The sequence below is a fragment of the Camponotus vicinus genome, unplaced genomic scaffold (genome assembly GCF_025532165.1).
Source record: "Camponotus vicinus isolate PSW18456_S1 unplaced genomic scaffold, iyCamVici1.0 SCAF_1, whole genome shotgun sequence".
NCBI lineage: Eukaryota > Metazoa > Arthropoda > Insecta > Hymenoptera > Formicidae > Camponotus > Camponotus vicinus.
In genome coordinates, this window is record NW_028141945.1 from 31,328,597 (window position 1) to 31,345,382 (window position 16,786).

A 16,786-nucleotide genomic window follows, 5' to 3' on the forward strand; every position below is an offset into this window, starting at 1 on the left:
CTCCTATCTTTTTTATTTTTCATTAAACCGGTATACGTAAAAATAAAACAAGATAAAAAAAGAGAACAGAGCTCCGATTAACATTGAAAAATAATGTTAAAGATGCGGAATAAATGCCACACAACTCTCTTGCATAGTACACAAACACACACACGTACATACTCCCATTCATGCATGTTCACGCATACGCACACCAGCCGATATAAACTCACATACGTGAAACGGCTTTTACTTAGGCGTTCCGTTACCATACATTATCCCAGAGTGCTCTACGGGGTGACTGGATTGAGATTCGCGACAGGTGGGCCGCACGACTCTGCGCCATATGGAATTGACAAGTTTTTACGCGATTACTGGAGAATTGCAGAATTCTAGTGTATCACGCATATAAAAAATTAAGAAAATAATAGATGTGAAAATTACATGCGTTTCACATGTATCTGATGCGTTAAAGATTACAATAAAATTTTTTAAAATCTTATAAAACATCGGTTATAATCTGTATATAAAAAAAAAATAAATAAATTGCAATAATCTGCTGATAAAATAAAATATAAAACGGATTTATAATACTGGCGGTATCAAAGATTATTCCATTTTCTACCGAGATATCAAAAAATCGATGCGTGTATGTGCTCGCGCGACTTTATACGAATGATAAAATAATTAAAAATCAGCAATGTTAGTTACTTTGTTATTATTGCAATGGACGCCTTGGTGCATTAGCTTGAATACATCCATGAATATTATCCTGTACTTGGCCGAGGACTGAGGAGGGTGTCTGGAGACGTAGCGGAGAGGAAGAGGAGGACTAGCGAGGGGTCGGTCGGTATATAAGGTATAAGGTAGTCCATTAGCGTTAATATTATAAACGTTAGCTGCCCTCTGGCCATCCCCGTAACATACTCATGTGCGCCTGCGTACCTCTTTCCCTTCATCTGCCTCCTCTGCCCCTCTGTACACATTCTATCTGCGTTCATCCACTATCTTCCTCTTCCACGCTCTCTATCGCGAGTGTGTATACTCGTCCGTCTCCTATTCCTCTCCTTCTCTCCCCTTTGCCCCTCGATCGCTCGCTCGCTCTCTCTCTCTCTCTCTCTCTTTCCCACTGCCTTGCATATATTCCTATTTTTCACGGTCTCTCTCGTACGTACGCATTCATTCCTATCCATCCTCTTCAGGCACACGTCATTCTATCACTCTTCATTTTATAGCGGCGATTTCCAATGCGTATCTTCTCTATCTCCATCTCTGTTTTGGATACACTTTATCTACCTTTCGCTCTCTCATTCTCGTTTCCTCTACCTACAGTCGGTTATCTCTCTACTTTGGCATTCTCCATCTCCCTCCCTCGCAAATTCGTCGTCTCTTTTCCATCTCTAACTCCTTCCTTGTCTCTCCATCTCGTAGGAATCCGCTCTGTCTCTCTTTCTCTTGTTTACCTACCTCTTCGTTCTCCGCACTCCAGTTTGCCTCCGCACGCATACATATGCGCGACGCGTATTCCCGACGAGAGTAACATGAACGCACGCACGCACGCACACAAACACGTACGTACACGTGCGCCTCATGAAGAGTACAAATACAAGTCAATACGAATACGGCCAGCACACGCGATCGAGTAACGCGAGTGTACCATGTATATTGTCACAGATTTGATAGGTTTGTATTGTAAATTAAATCTTAGAAAAGTTTGATTAAATTTGTAAAAAACAATCGACAAATTTTGAAAGATTCATTAATCCTCCGCATATATTGCAGCTTTATCAAATCTTCTTTTTCCTCATTACCGTACATCTCATACACAATTTCAATCTTATCTGGAGTACTGATTACGCAGCAATAAAACTAATTATTATATATGTATTTTCATATATCATTTTCAGAAATTGTCCGACAAAGATAATTAGAAGCATGAAATTCATATATATTGAACGCGCTTAGTACAAAACGTTTCGTACAACGCGTTTCGACGAAACCGCGAAAGCATCGATAATAATGCGGGTTGATGTGGTCCATTTAGGTATTAACCTCGAGCATAATATTTATCCGACCGCTCTAAGTAATAAATCCTCTTTGTGATTAATGTATCGAGGATTATTTCAGAAAAAGAGCGCGCTCTGCCTCATGCACGACGTGCTTCGACGTTTTTGTAAGCTCGGATTTACATTTTTCATTAATATACGTTCAATCATTAATTATGTATAGCTACATAAAATTAATTTTTCAACAAAACTCGTACTCATAAAAATTGCGTTATGAAATATCGCGTGATTAAATTGTAAAATGTTTCGATGGTTACACGAGTAGAGCACGTAAAAAAAGAGAGAGAGAGAGAGAGAGAGTACCCTTTTAATTAATATATTTTATTACTTATTTTTTATATTTGCTCTGAAGTTGTTATCTACGATAGAATCTAAAGAATTATCAATATCCAATGGATATCCAGAAAATGTACAGCGTCACGTGTTTATTGACACTATCTAACACACGATTGCTCGTACATTTATCATAATAAACATGATGCAATCGCATGATAAATTCGCCTACTAATGTATCGATCTATCGTCTGCCGTCTCTTCCCGCAATCATTGTAATTATTTTAACCTTTATATTCAATTTGGATACCTTTCTGAGAATATTGATAAATGCGAGTCTTCATCATGCCGTCCTTATTATTGCGGTAGTTACAGTCGGCAGGAAGGACGAAATTGACATCGCGGACTCGCTCGTAGACGTCTCGTCGCCGGAAAGTGGCAGTTTGCAATTAAACGACGATGTTATCGTAAAGGGCGGCGGGCTCGGTTAAGCGTGTACATGGCAGCGAATTAAAATGTAAATACTTGATTAAAGTTAATCCCGGGCAGGTGAATAAACCTGGTACACAAAGACAGAGAAAGAAATACGGCGCGGTTTCGTGGAGCGGTGAAAAAGAGGCGGGGGAGAAGGGAGGGGGAGGGGGAGGAGGGGACGGGTGGGGCTGGGGGAGAGAGGAAAACGAGATATCCATAGTGGTCCTAAGGGGTGCTTTTTATTGCCGCTTTTTATTAGCTGAGTAGGTGTACTCCGTTCCACCGTTGCCCCTCAACTCCACCTCGAAGCACTCCGAGCCACCCTCGGCTACCAACCATCTCCTCTCCCTCCCCCTCGCCCTCGCCGCGACTCTCCCTCCCCCATTTCGCCCCTCTGCCGTCACTTCTCGCGACCCACCGCCTGCGGAGCCGGGCTGGCGTGTGGAGCGCGTCGGAGGGTTGATTAAAACTAACGTTGCGCCAAGAATTACCCTGTGAGATTGAAAATTAAATTAATATACAAAACCCCCGCCCACACCCGGGGCTAATTAGTTATATGATAGTAATTAAAAGTTAAGTATATCTTCGTGCACGGACGTACTGGCGTACCCGCCGCTTCCGGCTGTCATCCCCAAAACGGCCGTAAGCAATCCTTTAGCCTCGAGTGGATATTATACTTAAAAAAAAAAAAAAAAAAAAAAAGAAGAAGAGAGAGAGAAAAAAACACAATGTGCCATTCCAGCTTCCTAAATATTTTTGCAAGCCGCACTTTCGCGTTACATCTGATTATTAAATTAATTTTCAATATTTTCAATCTATCAAGTTGAACTTTTTAAATTAAACATTCCAGTAGTAGCAGCGGAAATGTATGAAATATATAAAGGCGCTTCCTCTATTAATTTTAATATTCAATTCATAAAAATGCATGAGCTTTATTAATTTGGCGCAGCTGCTGTTTTCGTAGTAAGTGAAAATTGGTATATAGCGTTATATTTGCTATCGTTGAGGGATACGAGAAAAAGAAATGGTCGCGCAGCTGGCGTGGCATTAATTCTCATTTGTTGCGCGCTATCTTTAGACGGAGCGATCGGTATCATCGGAGAGATACTAGCAACAAAAGACAAATTACCTGGCCGCGCTACGCGATCTCTCGCGACGCAACCTTGATACGATAGCACGTGTTAAACGCGCGCCGCACAGTTCCCTGCCAAACTGAAAATAGTCGGCGAACTAATATCGCGACGTTGGAAATATTTTATACCCGCGTTATACGGCGCACTTATATTCGAGCAACTTTCCTTACGAGTTATAACGCGCGCCCGCGTTCGCGTCTTATATTCGCCTTCAAAAATAATTTCGCTAACCGTGATTCCTCTTACGAGCGCGATGCTATAGCATCGCAATAACGCGAAAAAAAACCCCACGTGGTCACCGATGCGCCATAATCACCGAAGTTAGTACTTCCCCGACTAGAGCGTCGTCCGATTTACTCGACAATTTTAGCAGTTTGTGCCAATTGACTCGCAGAAATTTACCGATATCATTTCAATCCATTCGCAGAATTACAAAATTGCAGAGAATTATGTAAACTAATACACATATTCCTCTCATCTCTAATTACGTCGGCCACGACATTTTAATTAGTTCGAGCAGCCATTCGCGCGTACGAGTATCTGTCATGAGATAGCATCATGTGAGATGTACAGTACGGTTCGAAAGTTGATTGTTATGGAGGAATAATCTTCTACGTATCGCGTTTACGAATTTCTATGAATATAATAATGTAATCATCGTCGGATATCTTTGTCTTATCAGACGAAGCCTGCGATTTTAGGAGGACTTTGCGAAATGGAACGAGAAAAAGTTTTCAAGGTAAAATTGAGAAATCGCATTCATCGATTAACACCGATAAAATTGTACGGAAAGATACATTTTGTTCCGTCAATTTGCAGTTAATCTCTCATTGATAGAAAGCGCGTGTCAAAGAAACGGTACTTTGCCAATCTCTTATCCATTTAACGCGACATGGAAGCGTCGCGCGCGACTAGATCCGGATCAAGATATCTCCTATGAGATCACAAAAAAAGCGTAAAAGCGGCAATGTACAACTTTAGACCTGGAAATTGTTGAACCGAAGCTAAGAGCCATGTACGTATATACAGCCGATCCTCTTTCTTCTTTTTTAGATCGATCCAACTATAAAAATTTCATCTCCTCGTGTCGAAAATTTAATTTAAATTCGGCAAACATTTTTTTAGCGATTAGAATTATCCGGCCAATTTGCATCGCCGATAATTAACGGCGCGGTTTATGCATTCTCCGAGAGCGCATAAAGCGGAAGAGAGGGAGCGGTGTCCGCGCAAAGAATATTTGAGTCTAGTCGAAAGTTGAAAACCGCTTGGCCGCGGGCCAGGGCTCACGTAACTACTTGTTTTGCCAAAGCGACGCGACGCCCGCCGCTCCTCGCCTTCCGCCACGACGGCGGCGTAGCCAGTCGATTTTCGAAAAAGATTAACACCTAGTCGTCCGGATCCGACCGCGACGACCACGTGGCAGCGGACGCGCCTGCGTGTCCCGATCTCGCTCTCTCTTTCTCTTTCGCCTTACTCGGAAATTTCTTCTCAGTCTTCTCGTAGCTATCGGTCGACGCAACGTTTCCGTCGCGGAAAACAATTTCTGTTTTCACGGGATAATCAGAGATTACAATCGTATAAAAGGGAGAGGCGAGTCAGGTTTGGCTGCGAGAAATCAAACAGTGAATTCAAGAATCCGAAGATGTAAAGTACGCTTTCGCGAACCTACGAATTCGAGAAGGTACATCTAAAGATAGAAATAGAAATCCAAGTCCTCCGAGGACACCGGTGTAGCGATTCGAGATATGTAAAATATTTAAGATTAATAATGTAAGTGCGTAATGAAAGACGTTTCTAAAAAATGCGAGGAGTTTAAGATTAGAGAGCTTAGGAAACTATATCAGCTCGCAGCTGCCACGAATTACAGCCACGACAAACGCGTGCCACGAGCTGTGTCGGACATTAAGAGAGAGCCCCCGAGGGTTAATACTACTCTCTTCCGAGTACAAACGCGGGAACTTTGGTCGAAGAACGGGAAATATTTTGATTGCTGCTGTGTAAACGAGAGGACTTCACACGTGGACACTAACCCTTCCCGCCGACAAAGACAGATTACATAGGGACAATGTTTTCCCATTTGCAGGTAGACGACACGTATCTCGATAAAGAATCGTAGACACTGATCACAGAACGACGCGTATCGGCCGAGCGAAGAAAATCTTGAACGAAAAATACAAGCTCCATATAAATGGATTTTTTCGATATATAAAAATACATATATATATATTTGCGAACAGTTTAAATTTTTATATACATATTTGCCACCAGACATGAAATGTTTAACTACAGCTTATGTAAATAAATGAGATTCGAATTCTATAAGAGCACCTTTCGATTTTTAGTTTATAAATATTGCCTACGCAAATTTAATAAAATGTGAATTTATATTCGCGCAGAAGCGAATAATTTTTTAATTTATATTATCTGTAAAGCTTTTAATATTTAATTAATGAACGCATAAGTAAGCAAAATATGAATTCATGTGTGTGATCGGCCTATTAATTTTTCATTTATATATTTTCCAGTAAATAGAAATGGTGCTTACATTTGCAATGGATATTTTAATTTTTAAATACGTTAGAAATTTATAAATACCGGTTATATTTATATGCAATGTGCGGATCAAATTTTAATATATATGCGAATGTATAAATAAAGATTGGTAGATAATTATGAGAAAAGCTTTATTTTTTTTCATCTCCATGCGTAAACGAGCGCAATATTTTTTTATATATGTTTATGATTAATTAACTTTCCTCGTAAATATGCGTCGTATAATTCTGCAAATTTTATCGATAAATCTACGTGAATGAGAGAGACCTTAAACAAAAAATCATAGCATTTCTCTCGAATTCTGTCTCTGTTTCAAAAATACTCTACGCGTCTACGCAATCGTTTCACGGATCGGACTCTCGGCGGCGAATTCGCGTCTACGCGAATTGGATCATCGGGTCGGAGCGAGAGTCCCGCGCTTATCGGCACCGTCCATCTCGAACGCGAGAAGATAAAAAGCAAGAGGCGAGTTATCGGAGCGTCACACTCACCGCTATCGCCGGCATGCGTAGGCCGCGTAGGTTGAATCGATCAGCCGCTAGATCCTGGCGCGCGAGAGAAACGGCACTATTTTTATTTTCCCTTTTATCTTTCACTAGACGACGACAACGACGGCGACGATCTCTCGTCGCGATCTTGGCTAGATCGGCGACGGGCTCCCCCTCCTCCTCCTCTCCTCACGCACGGTGTACACACGGGTCCTCACGGCGCGCCGCGCAGCGACGCAGCGACGCGCGACGGCATCGCGAGCAGGTGTCCACGGGCCGTTCGCGAGGATCCTTCGTCCTGTCCTCTCCTCCTCCGCGGGCTATCGATCTCGGGAACGCACGCACTCTGCCGTACCGCGCTATGCCTCTCTCGTGCTCTCGTCGACCACCGCGAACGCGCCCGCAAATTGTTTCGCTCCTCGGTTAGGTTCTCGGCCGCGCTTCTCTCCTCGAGTGGACGAAACTCTCGATCAATGAGACGGCGCGAGTTTGTACGCACCTCTCGCTCGGCGCCGATCCATTCAAAGATCACAGGGTCACGGATCCGCGCGACTCGATCGATGACACTCGACGCATATCTCGATTATACCCGAGAGAATCTCTCGTTTTTCCGATCGAGATCGCGAAACACAAGGCGATTGATCGATGAGATTTCCGCGCGGCGCGAGCCTGTTGATCTACTGCGCTCTCAGCTTCCAGATGCGCTCGAATCTCGCTCCTTTCGAAGTCGATATCGGATCGACGGCGATCCTGGAGTCTCTCCTCGATCGCAGACACATTTCAACACTCGTCCCGCGTCTCGGCGGAATCCACGATCGATTCGAGTGCGTCTTCCCCGGGAAGGATCCAAGCTCACTGAAACGCAGCGTACAATCGCACGTGAAACGTTAACACTCGGGACATTGAAACTCGGGCCAGCGCAACGTGCTCGCTTCGGGAAAGGCGAGAAAAGGGAGGCTCAGCGGGGCTCCGCATGCCTCTCGACGCGACAGGCGACACACACGCGTAAACGTCCGCGACCACACTGCCGACGAGACTGACCTCGGCTTGAAACTCTCTCTCTCTCTCTCTCTCTCGCGCGGACCTTGGGTCTCGCGGTCGCTCGAGTCAAGGCGAAACCCACGTCAACGCGGCTAGAGCGGCTAGAACGGCGAGCATGTCGCGGAGAGCACACCGCGCGACACGCACAAAACGGAGCGACGACGGACCGATTCGCGCTGCACGACGTCGGACGAACGAGTGGCGGCCGGAGGAGCCGCCGCGTCGTCGGCTTCCCCCCACTATGCGGCGCGTATCAAAGTAGCGTGGGGGAGCGGGGAGAACGGGAAAGAGCGCGGGAGCGCGCGGGGCGCGCGGCGAGGGTGAGAACGAGGATCGGGGCGCGGGAGGGATGGTGCGCGGTCTTCGGAACCGCAGCGACGGAGGGAGCAGCGGATAGATGGACGTCAGGGGCGTGAGTGAAGGAGGGGCATCGATACCGGTCCCTCCGCGCCGCGGGGCCCCTTTCCCCCCCGGGCCACAAGAGGTGCCCCTCCGCGTCGCGGCGCGCGCTCCACGCGACTTTGCGAGTGAAACATTTCGCGGGTTTTGTGGACGAGCGAGAGGGACGGGCGGAGGAGAGCGAGGGATGCGCGGAGGCTGCGAGGGGCGAGGGGAGAGGAAGGGAGAGAGAGGAGAGGGTGGGGTGGGAAGACAACAGTATTCCCGTTAATTGAACGACTCGCGCGGGGCGGAGGAGCGCGTCGCGGGGAAGTAGAGGGGAGGATTACTTGCAGTAATTACTTATTTTTATTACGCTCCGCCTCGTCGTGTCTCGCACCAGCGAGCGGCCGCGCTCTCGCAGCGACATGTTAGAAATCTTTTCTCGCGGTATCGCGAGACAATGGGTTACGTACCGGAAACTCGCCTCGAATCCCCCAAACTAAGCGTCTTAGCGTTAAATTACGTGCGAGAGAGAAAGACAGAGGTGTACAGTGAAATAAGATAAGGGGCGGTAGAATAAAATTAGAAACAATGCTGTTGCTGCTAATTTTGTTTGAGTTCTCCTATAGCGAGACACGATAATGCAATTTCGAACAGTTTCCTCGCAAGCAACACGATTCGGGACGTAAAGTCGATCGTTTTCAACTTCGATGCTTCGACTGTGAAGAAAAAAAAAACTCGATTCACCAACGTCGATTCTTTTTCCGCCGAAAAAAATCCATCTTTATTTTCTTCGAGTCAAACGCCATACGTGCCATGGTGTTCTCTAATCGGGCCAACTGGATACTCGAGATCATCCGACGGTGAACGAACCAGTAAAGAACCGAATAACACGTTTCGGATCGACGGCAAGTCGGTATGCGATCGGCTTCAGTTTTTTCGAGCGATTACGTAGTAACACGTTGAAGCAATTTACGTTTTTTCTTTTTTCCATGTGCTTTTCTACCGGACCGGCTTATAAAGTCAATTTACATACTTTAACATACGTGATATGCGTTTCAGGCGTTAACTTTGTTTTTTTTTCTCCCAATCAGTTTTCCATTTAACGATGGTCTTGAAGGTGTTGAAACGTTTGATAAACATTACAGCGTAGTAACGTCGTTATCGATACAATCTTGGAATTCTTGGACACTGTTTTTGTCTCGATGCAAATAGATATGTTAATTCGTCGAATACGTAACGTATGTGGATCGACTATCGCAACAACTATTAATTCAGACGTAAATTCAATACGACGCATTTACATATAAAATATATCACGCGGATCTAGAATTAAAATCCAAAAGAGGAAATGGGTAAATATCCGTCTCGCTTCCTTCCTCTGCGAGCTTCAGCCGAACGGTCCTCTGTAATGTTCACGGTTGCCGGACCAGAGAGTGCACTTGTCAAAACTTTTATCTCGGCTCGCATCTAGCAGCGAGAGAAAAACACGGAGCGGAGGTGAGGACAATGCCTGGTTCCGCGAAAGGTCCTGCGAGAGGAGGAGTGTGAGCGAGGGAAAAAAATAAGCCGACAGAGGTTTCGGATAATTGCGGCGGATAGTTCGGAAAAGGCGCCGACCGGCCTTCCCGGCACGCCTGTCAGAAGACATTAGGATTTCTATCGCAGATCCTGCCGTCCGCAGGACTCGTTAACGAATCTTGGCGATTGTTCCTTCGTAATCCAATAAGGATGAGATTCCACGCGACTATTTTTCTAGTCCTATCACCGATCGAGACTAACGACAACGGATAGAGTATCGCGGCTTCAACTTTCGATGCAATCGACTCTTGCCCAGCCAACTATCGGGATTAAATTACTTAAATTTTTTATGCCTCGAAATTCCGTGTAAAAGTAATACACTCGAAGGAATTTGTTCGTCGAATCTCATATCTCGAGAAACAAGGTAGATAACGTATTCGCGAGTCACGTGATGCCCGCAGGTATATGTCTTGCGGTCACGTGGTGGTGACCTTAGCTCGTTTCTGCTCTAGGGTGGTCGGCCCTTTGGACAGGTCAGTTCGGGATTCGGAAGCTGCATTGGGGCGGGGCGGACGTCAGATGGAAAGCAGTTCTAATTTGATACCAAGTCGAGAGAGGCCAAACAAACATCCGAGATATAAACTTGCTTCCAGCCGACATATCGGTGGGAGTTTGATGAAAATTATTACACCGACTAATAATAGCGCGTAATAATTGTTAATTATGTAATATTACTAAAGTCTCGATTTGAATTTGTTTTCACATAAATTACAAGTTAGATAAGAGAGATAAATTGAGAAAAAATCTAATATCGCATAAATTTCTAAAAGTTTTAAACCCTACTTTTACTAGGAAGAAATTAAATTTACACCAACGATACATGTAAATATAACGAATACAATGTATCGATATGCTCGCTATCCCACATTATCGCGTATCCTTGCGGGCAAAGAGATTTTGAAGCTGCTCAGAGGCCTCGTCGATTCTCGCGGATGATTCTTGCTCGACCTTTTTTCCGCAAACTTCCGAAGGTCATTACGAGGTTCCCGAGAACGCTCGGGACTCGTAAAGCCCTGTCGTAAAAATCGCCAAAATACACGCACCTTACATGGTAGCCTCGTGTAGGCGGGTGTCATATCCCCGCAAAATCATTGCCACTAAAAAAAAAATCAGAGGTTTCCGCGGTAAATTTATAACGGTCGTCTTCCGATGGCATCGTATACGTGCCTGTCAAAGGTGTTGAATATTTCTCGCTGCAAAAACGACAACTCGCTTATTAAAAGCAAAACATAAGAATATCACGATAGGTTTCGGTCGATAGAGAAAATATACCTGTAGTCTAAACTTGAAAGTTTCTCAACAGTTTATTAGAGATTTTTAAATTCTTACTCCCTCGTTACTTCTTTCCCGATTTAATTACGATTATTATCGATCGAATAATTTAGCAATTTTTAATCAACGGCATATTAAATTTAATCGATTTCCTCCCGCGGGAAACATTGATATATTCATGGGTATTTATTTTACGGTGTCTCGCGACACTGCTGAATTTTTGGCAAGTTTCTTCGAGTTGTACAGTGCGTATCGATTTTGGCAATAAATTCGTCGCTTTTGGAAAATGCGAGCGACAACAAAGGGCGCGAGCGTACGCGAAGCTCGAGAATCGGTCGGGACTTTTGCCGAGCAAATATGTTTTTGCGGTAAATTTGACCGAGTAAATGCGACGTCGCGGGGCACCCTTAGCTTTATTAACCTCTCCTTATCCTTCCGCCCTCCCCCCCCCTTTCTCTACGTTGCCCTAACATTCCGCATTCCCCTCAACTCGCGAGCCGACTCGACGCATGATCCCGATCCGTATATAATGTGCATGCGCGGAGATTTGCGAGGCATTATGCGCGCCCGCCTCCTCGAAATGCAGCTCGCATATGCGAGCGCTCGAGTGCGCTTCGAGTGTTCGCGTAAGCTACGTAGGAAAAATATGTTCGACGGGGCGCACTTGTGCAAGGGTGGGTAATTGGCTCTCTTGATCGCAGGACCGCTTTTCAATGTCCTCCTCCTCCCCCCCTCCTCCCCCTTCCTTCTATCCCGCCCTTCCGCGCCCTTCGTCGATCTTCCTTGACCGTCCGCGCTGCTCTACACCGCCATTTTTGGTTCGTGCCCGGTCCTCGTTGGTGATACAATATATTGACGGATCGCTTCCAATTTCGATAGCCATTCGTACAAAACGTGGCGCATTGTTTTCAATTATTTTCCCATTTTCCCTAGCATTTTTATTTTTCCTCTTCAATTTAAAATTATGTATATTGCATTGCATTAATTAACAGAGGTTAACGGGACAATTTAATAAATGTTACAAAAGCAAGCAATTCAATAAAACGCGCCGGTATTTTAATTTACGCCCGATCAATTATCGATGTGATTTATTTCGTAACGCGAAACGCGGCGGCGCGGCGCGGGCGATGCGGCCGTGCGCGTGTATATGCTCCTCGTTGAAAAAACTCTCAATCTCGCGACTGATAAAAATGTGTGTACGTAATACGTACACGTACGAGACGGTGCCCGCCAACCCTGTCGCGGCGAGAGAACATTGCGCGAGCGAATAACGCGCGGCGATAATAGAAAAATACCGCCGACGCGGTCGCGTTCGGCATCGACATTAGGTCCGCGATGGCGATAATGATAATAAAGAGGTGGCCAACTCGGAAGACAGGTACAACCCCTCGCGAGGATAGCGGCACCAAGGGTGACACGAGGCGGGGAACGAGAAAACGTGTCGAGCCATTTCGCGCCGAGGGATGACACCCGAACACGCGGGAAACAATGCCGTGACACGATGTAGGTAATACAATGCGGTGAATGGTCGTGCGTATCATTATTCTCGCGCTATTGTTGGCTGCCGGATAAACGACATTTTTTTTTGTTTTAGGATATCCTGCAACGGAACACGGTAGACATAACAACCGTAGTAACAATACCGATAAAAGAATAATTATAATAATTCTCTATCTTTCCTTTTTTTTCAATTCAATCTTATATATTCCTCCCTCTCGTTTCTAAAATCTAAATCTGTCGGGATATACGGAAGGTTTTTTCTTCCCTTTACGAATACTCACTGTAGCGTGTATTATACCTGCTATAATGTCGGATGAAAGAAATCGTTTTAGGTGCGTCATCCTTCGCTATAATGGTGATATAATTCGAACATCCGCGGGATCGCATTATGGCCGAGGGACAGGAGAAAAGAGTTTCGCTCGCAAAGATTAAATTGGCCAGCGGGTCGATCTCGCGGGAGTCGCTAAAATCTTAATTCCTCCTGTTGGCATCCTTTGAAAAAAGCCCCTCTCTCCTCTCTCGTTTTCATGGGCGAGTCCCACGATTGTTGCGTCGTCGTCGCAGGACCGTAGACAAACACATTGTACATACGGTTAGGTAATTATATTTACTTTCCTAGTTTTATTATTTATAACCGACCCCGGTATTTCTACCTTCGCCTTTTAACTGTCCCTTTCATAATTTAATCAAAATTTACTCTTGACAAATTGTTTTTGAAAAAAAGGAGAAATTACAAAATGGAAAATATATTAAAGCGTAAAAGAGACGGCTATTAGCTTGATGAGATTCCAAACTAAAAATGTAGAATGAATTATTCTTTAAATAAACCAGTCACACATACGCAGAGACACACACATACACGCAGAATAGTGTGCGTTAACAAGTTTAAATCGCGCGCGTTTCCGATCGTTATACGTCGATGCGAAGATGGCACCTCGGCAAGAGCGGAAAGGCTTAAATAGGGGCGGTATAGAGACGATTCTGGGCAGCTGGATTCACTTGTTCCCGGTCGACGGAAGTGACGTCGCAGCCGGAAATTCGTACTGGAAATTCCGATGGGTTCGAGAGGTCGAGGAAGGGAGAGGAGTGCAACAATCAGGGTAGACCCGGCATTACGTCCCATTCATCCCCTACTAGCGCCCCTTACCACTCTCGAACCGTATTTGGCTGACAATTCTTCATTTGCGTGCAGCAAACTCTCTGCAACGTGGCGGCGGCGCGGCGAGGTGTTGGAACGAGATGCGAACGCGAAAAACAGTTTTCGAGAACCCGGCCGAATCACGCGCATACATAATCTAGTACACGTGTGTATAATCGAGCGCAAAGACATTTTTTTTTTTCACCTCGTATTTACATTTCGCGTCAAGTGTATTATTTAAGGATACATGTTCTTTATAAGGATGTATGGTATATTTGGCGTGGATACCGCAACGTTTGATCCTCCGAGAGTACACGTTACATGTGAATGCGTCACGTCTGCGGATATCGCAGTTTCTCGACTTGCATATATTGCTCCGGTCGAAAATATTTGTTCGCTCATAGACATCGCTACAACAGGGTCAGACGGATATTTCGAGCGACACAGTTAGATGTACCCGCTACGTGTAGAAACATACGTTACATCGTCACTTGGCTGGTATTGTTGGAGCCTACCAATATCGGCAAATTTGGTAGTTTTGCGATATTCTCTCGACTAAATTAGAGGTTCATCTTTAAATTAATCTCTCTTGGCGGTCGTAACGTTGCCTAAAATACCGATAACGTTGCCACGTTATTTCGCATATTGTGAAAAAAAATACGAGATTAAAAAAAATGAATAAAAGAAATAAGAGAAAAGATTGTACGAAAGATAAAAATGCGAGTAAAGAGAAAATATGAAATATTGTACGAGATACGGGTGGAGGCGATGCCTCGCATGAAGCTGTTTCCCAGTCTGATCGATCTAATGAATTATAATTAATTGACCTTGTTTACCCAACTGATTAATAAAGCTGATTATTCTAATTAATAGCGGTATTTCGCATCGGGACAAGTAAACAAAGACGCGCTATTACTCGGTCAAGATTCATTAAAAGCGCAAACACCGGGGCGAGCGTTTGCTCGCGGAAGCGAAATTCGCACGTTTTCCGATTCCGCGCTCGCGCGGTTAATTATCCATCGCGAGGTGTTACATGGTGAAATGTTTCGCAGGCGAGTAGCGCGAATAGCGCGCTCTCGCGCTGATTACAGCGCGTTTACACGGAGAAAACTTCGGAATTATTCTCGATTATTCAAATTTGAGATCCTTATGCTGAGTGCGCGCGCGCGCCGATTCAAATTTATGCAAAAATCTGACAACGCGAATCTCTGCTCTTATTAATATGTATCAATTTGACGACCGGTATCTTTTTTCGCACCGCGGGTCTCTCGCCGCGAAAATACATCCGCCGTCCGAGAGACGTCGCGTTTCTAAAATTTCTTCTCGTTTCCATCGACAATTATCGCGCATATTTGTTTATAACCTCCTTGCCGAATAATCGGTTATTGTTTCGTCGAATAAAGCGACTAAATTGGACCGGCGTAATTACGGGACCGCGTATCAAAAGAGCGATCTTATTATATCAAATGACGAGATTACACGATCAATCACAAAAACACACTGTGAAACTATCACGGCTTTAATGCGCCGGACAAAGACTACAAGAGTGAACGAGCGGGGCCACCCGTAGGGAGCGAGGAATGTGGATAGTGGAACTGTACTGGCAGGACCGACCGTATTTATCGTTTCGCCCTTCGTCCAACCTGTACTCGCGTCGAGGTATTTCTCAAATTTCATTTAGAAGGAGTATCGAAGAGTCTACAGAGATATTAAAAATGAAAATATAAATTTGAGAGCGAATATTTTCTGCCTTGAATGAAAAATTTCCAACAATCGGGGAAAATCCAATCTCCGACCTTGTAGGTAGATTCCTCGATTACGAGCCTGATGTTTGATGAAATTTTTCGCTTTTCTCACATTTGCCGTCTCTGTCCCGTCGCTTCTCCGGGCTTTCCAGATCGCCCCTTTTTGCCGCTGCCCATCTTCCGTTCTGTTACGGTCTATCCCATTATAATTCCATGCACGCGCGTCCTCCCGAGAGATGGAAGAGTGTAAAACGACGGACACCTGGGCAGAGAGTTTAGCCGGTATTGTCGGGAGACAAATATGAGCTAATACGTCATCCCAGGACCCATTCAGATGCCGAGGCCGACGGCGACGGTGATCACGAATTGGCCTACACATAAATGCGCTTTAATTATTCCTTTCCACCGCTCCTCCTACCTGCTTTCGTGCTCAAGAAACGCTCCTACAAACGCGACATAATAAGCGACGCTCGTTAAAAAGAACGAGCTATTGTTGGATCTTCGTCTACCCGGCATTGACTCGAAGCTTCGGATTCTTTGTTGGAATAGACGTAGAGTCTGAAATCTCTAAATACATCTTCGCTTCCCGACAAAGTGTACATTATCTTTTATTAAAAGTTTTACGATAATTATTTGAGTTGCGATAATTTTCAAATTTTCCTTTATTCGCAAATTAACGATCGATAATGCTCGTCATTTGTCACGTTGGAAGCGGCGTATCGTTTATTTTTGCAATGTGTACAAGACACACATAGCGGTATAAATTTTTTGCGAAAAAATTGTCATCGCTAACGGCAATTTCAGAAAATTCACCGTCGCTTAAGCGAAAGTTAGGTGAAACACGCCGTCGCACTCTGGCTTTGTTTTTCTTCTCTCTCGAAGGGGCAATCGCTTTTTTCTTCCTCCCTCGGGACTCTCGCCCGCGGCTGTTCAGGTATCCCTTCGCGATAAACACAAGCGATGACTGCGATCAAAGTATCACGAGCCATATAATTGGAGCATTCGTGCAGGTTGGCAGATAATGCCGCGTCAAACACGTCATGTCGCTTAATTATCATTTCGTCTCTCTCTCTCTCTGAGAGAGAAATAAATAAATAAATAAATTTACTCGCCGCATTGTGCACAAGTTGGTCGGCCGGACGCATAACATCGACATTTATTT

At 44.8% G+C, this 16,786-nt stretch overlaps 1 protein-coding gene across 4 annotated transcripts in view; it reads right to left on the bottom strand.

The window, feature by feature from the left end:
* The window catches only part of LOC145960571 (uncharacterized), a 167,730-nt gene that overhangs the window by 60,446 nt on the left and 90,498 nt on the right, over positions 1-16,786 (bottom strand). The window contains exon 1 of one of the 4 annotated variants that reach the window (XM_083080138.1): positions 6,970-8,224. The exons of the other annotated variants lie outside the window; for them this stretch is intronic. The gene's annotated coding sequence lies outside the window, so the exon portion shown is untranslated. Of the gene's footprint in view, positions 1-6,969; positions 8,225-16,786 lie in introns of those variants that run through there. 4 annotated transcript variants of the gene reach the window in all.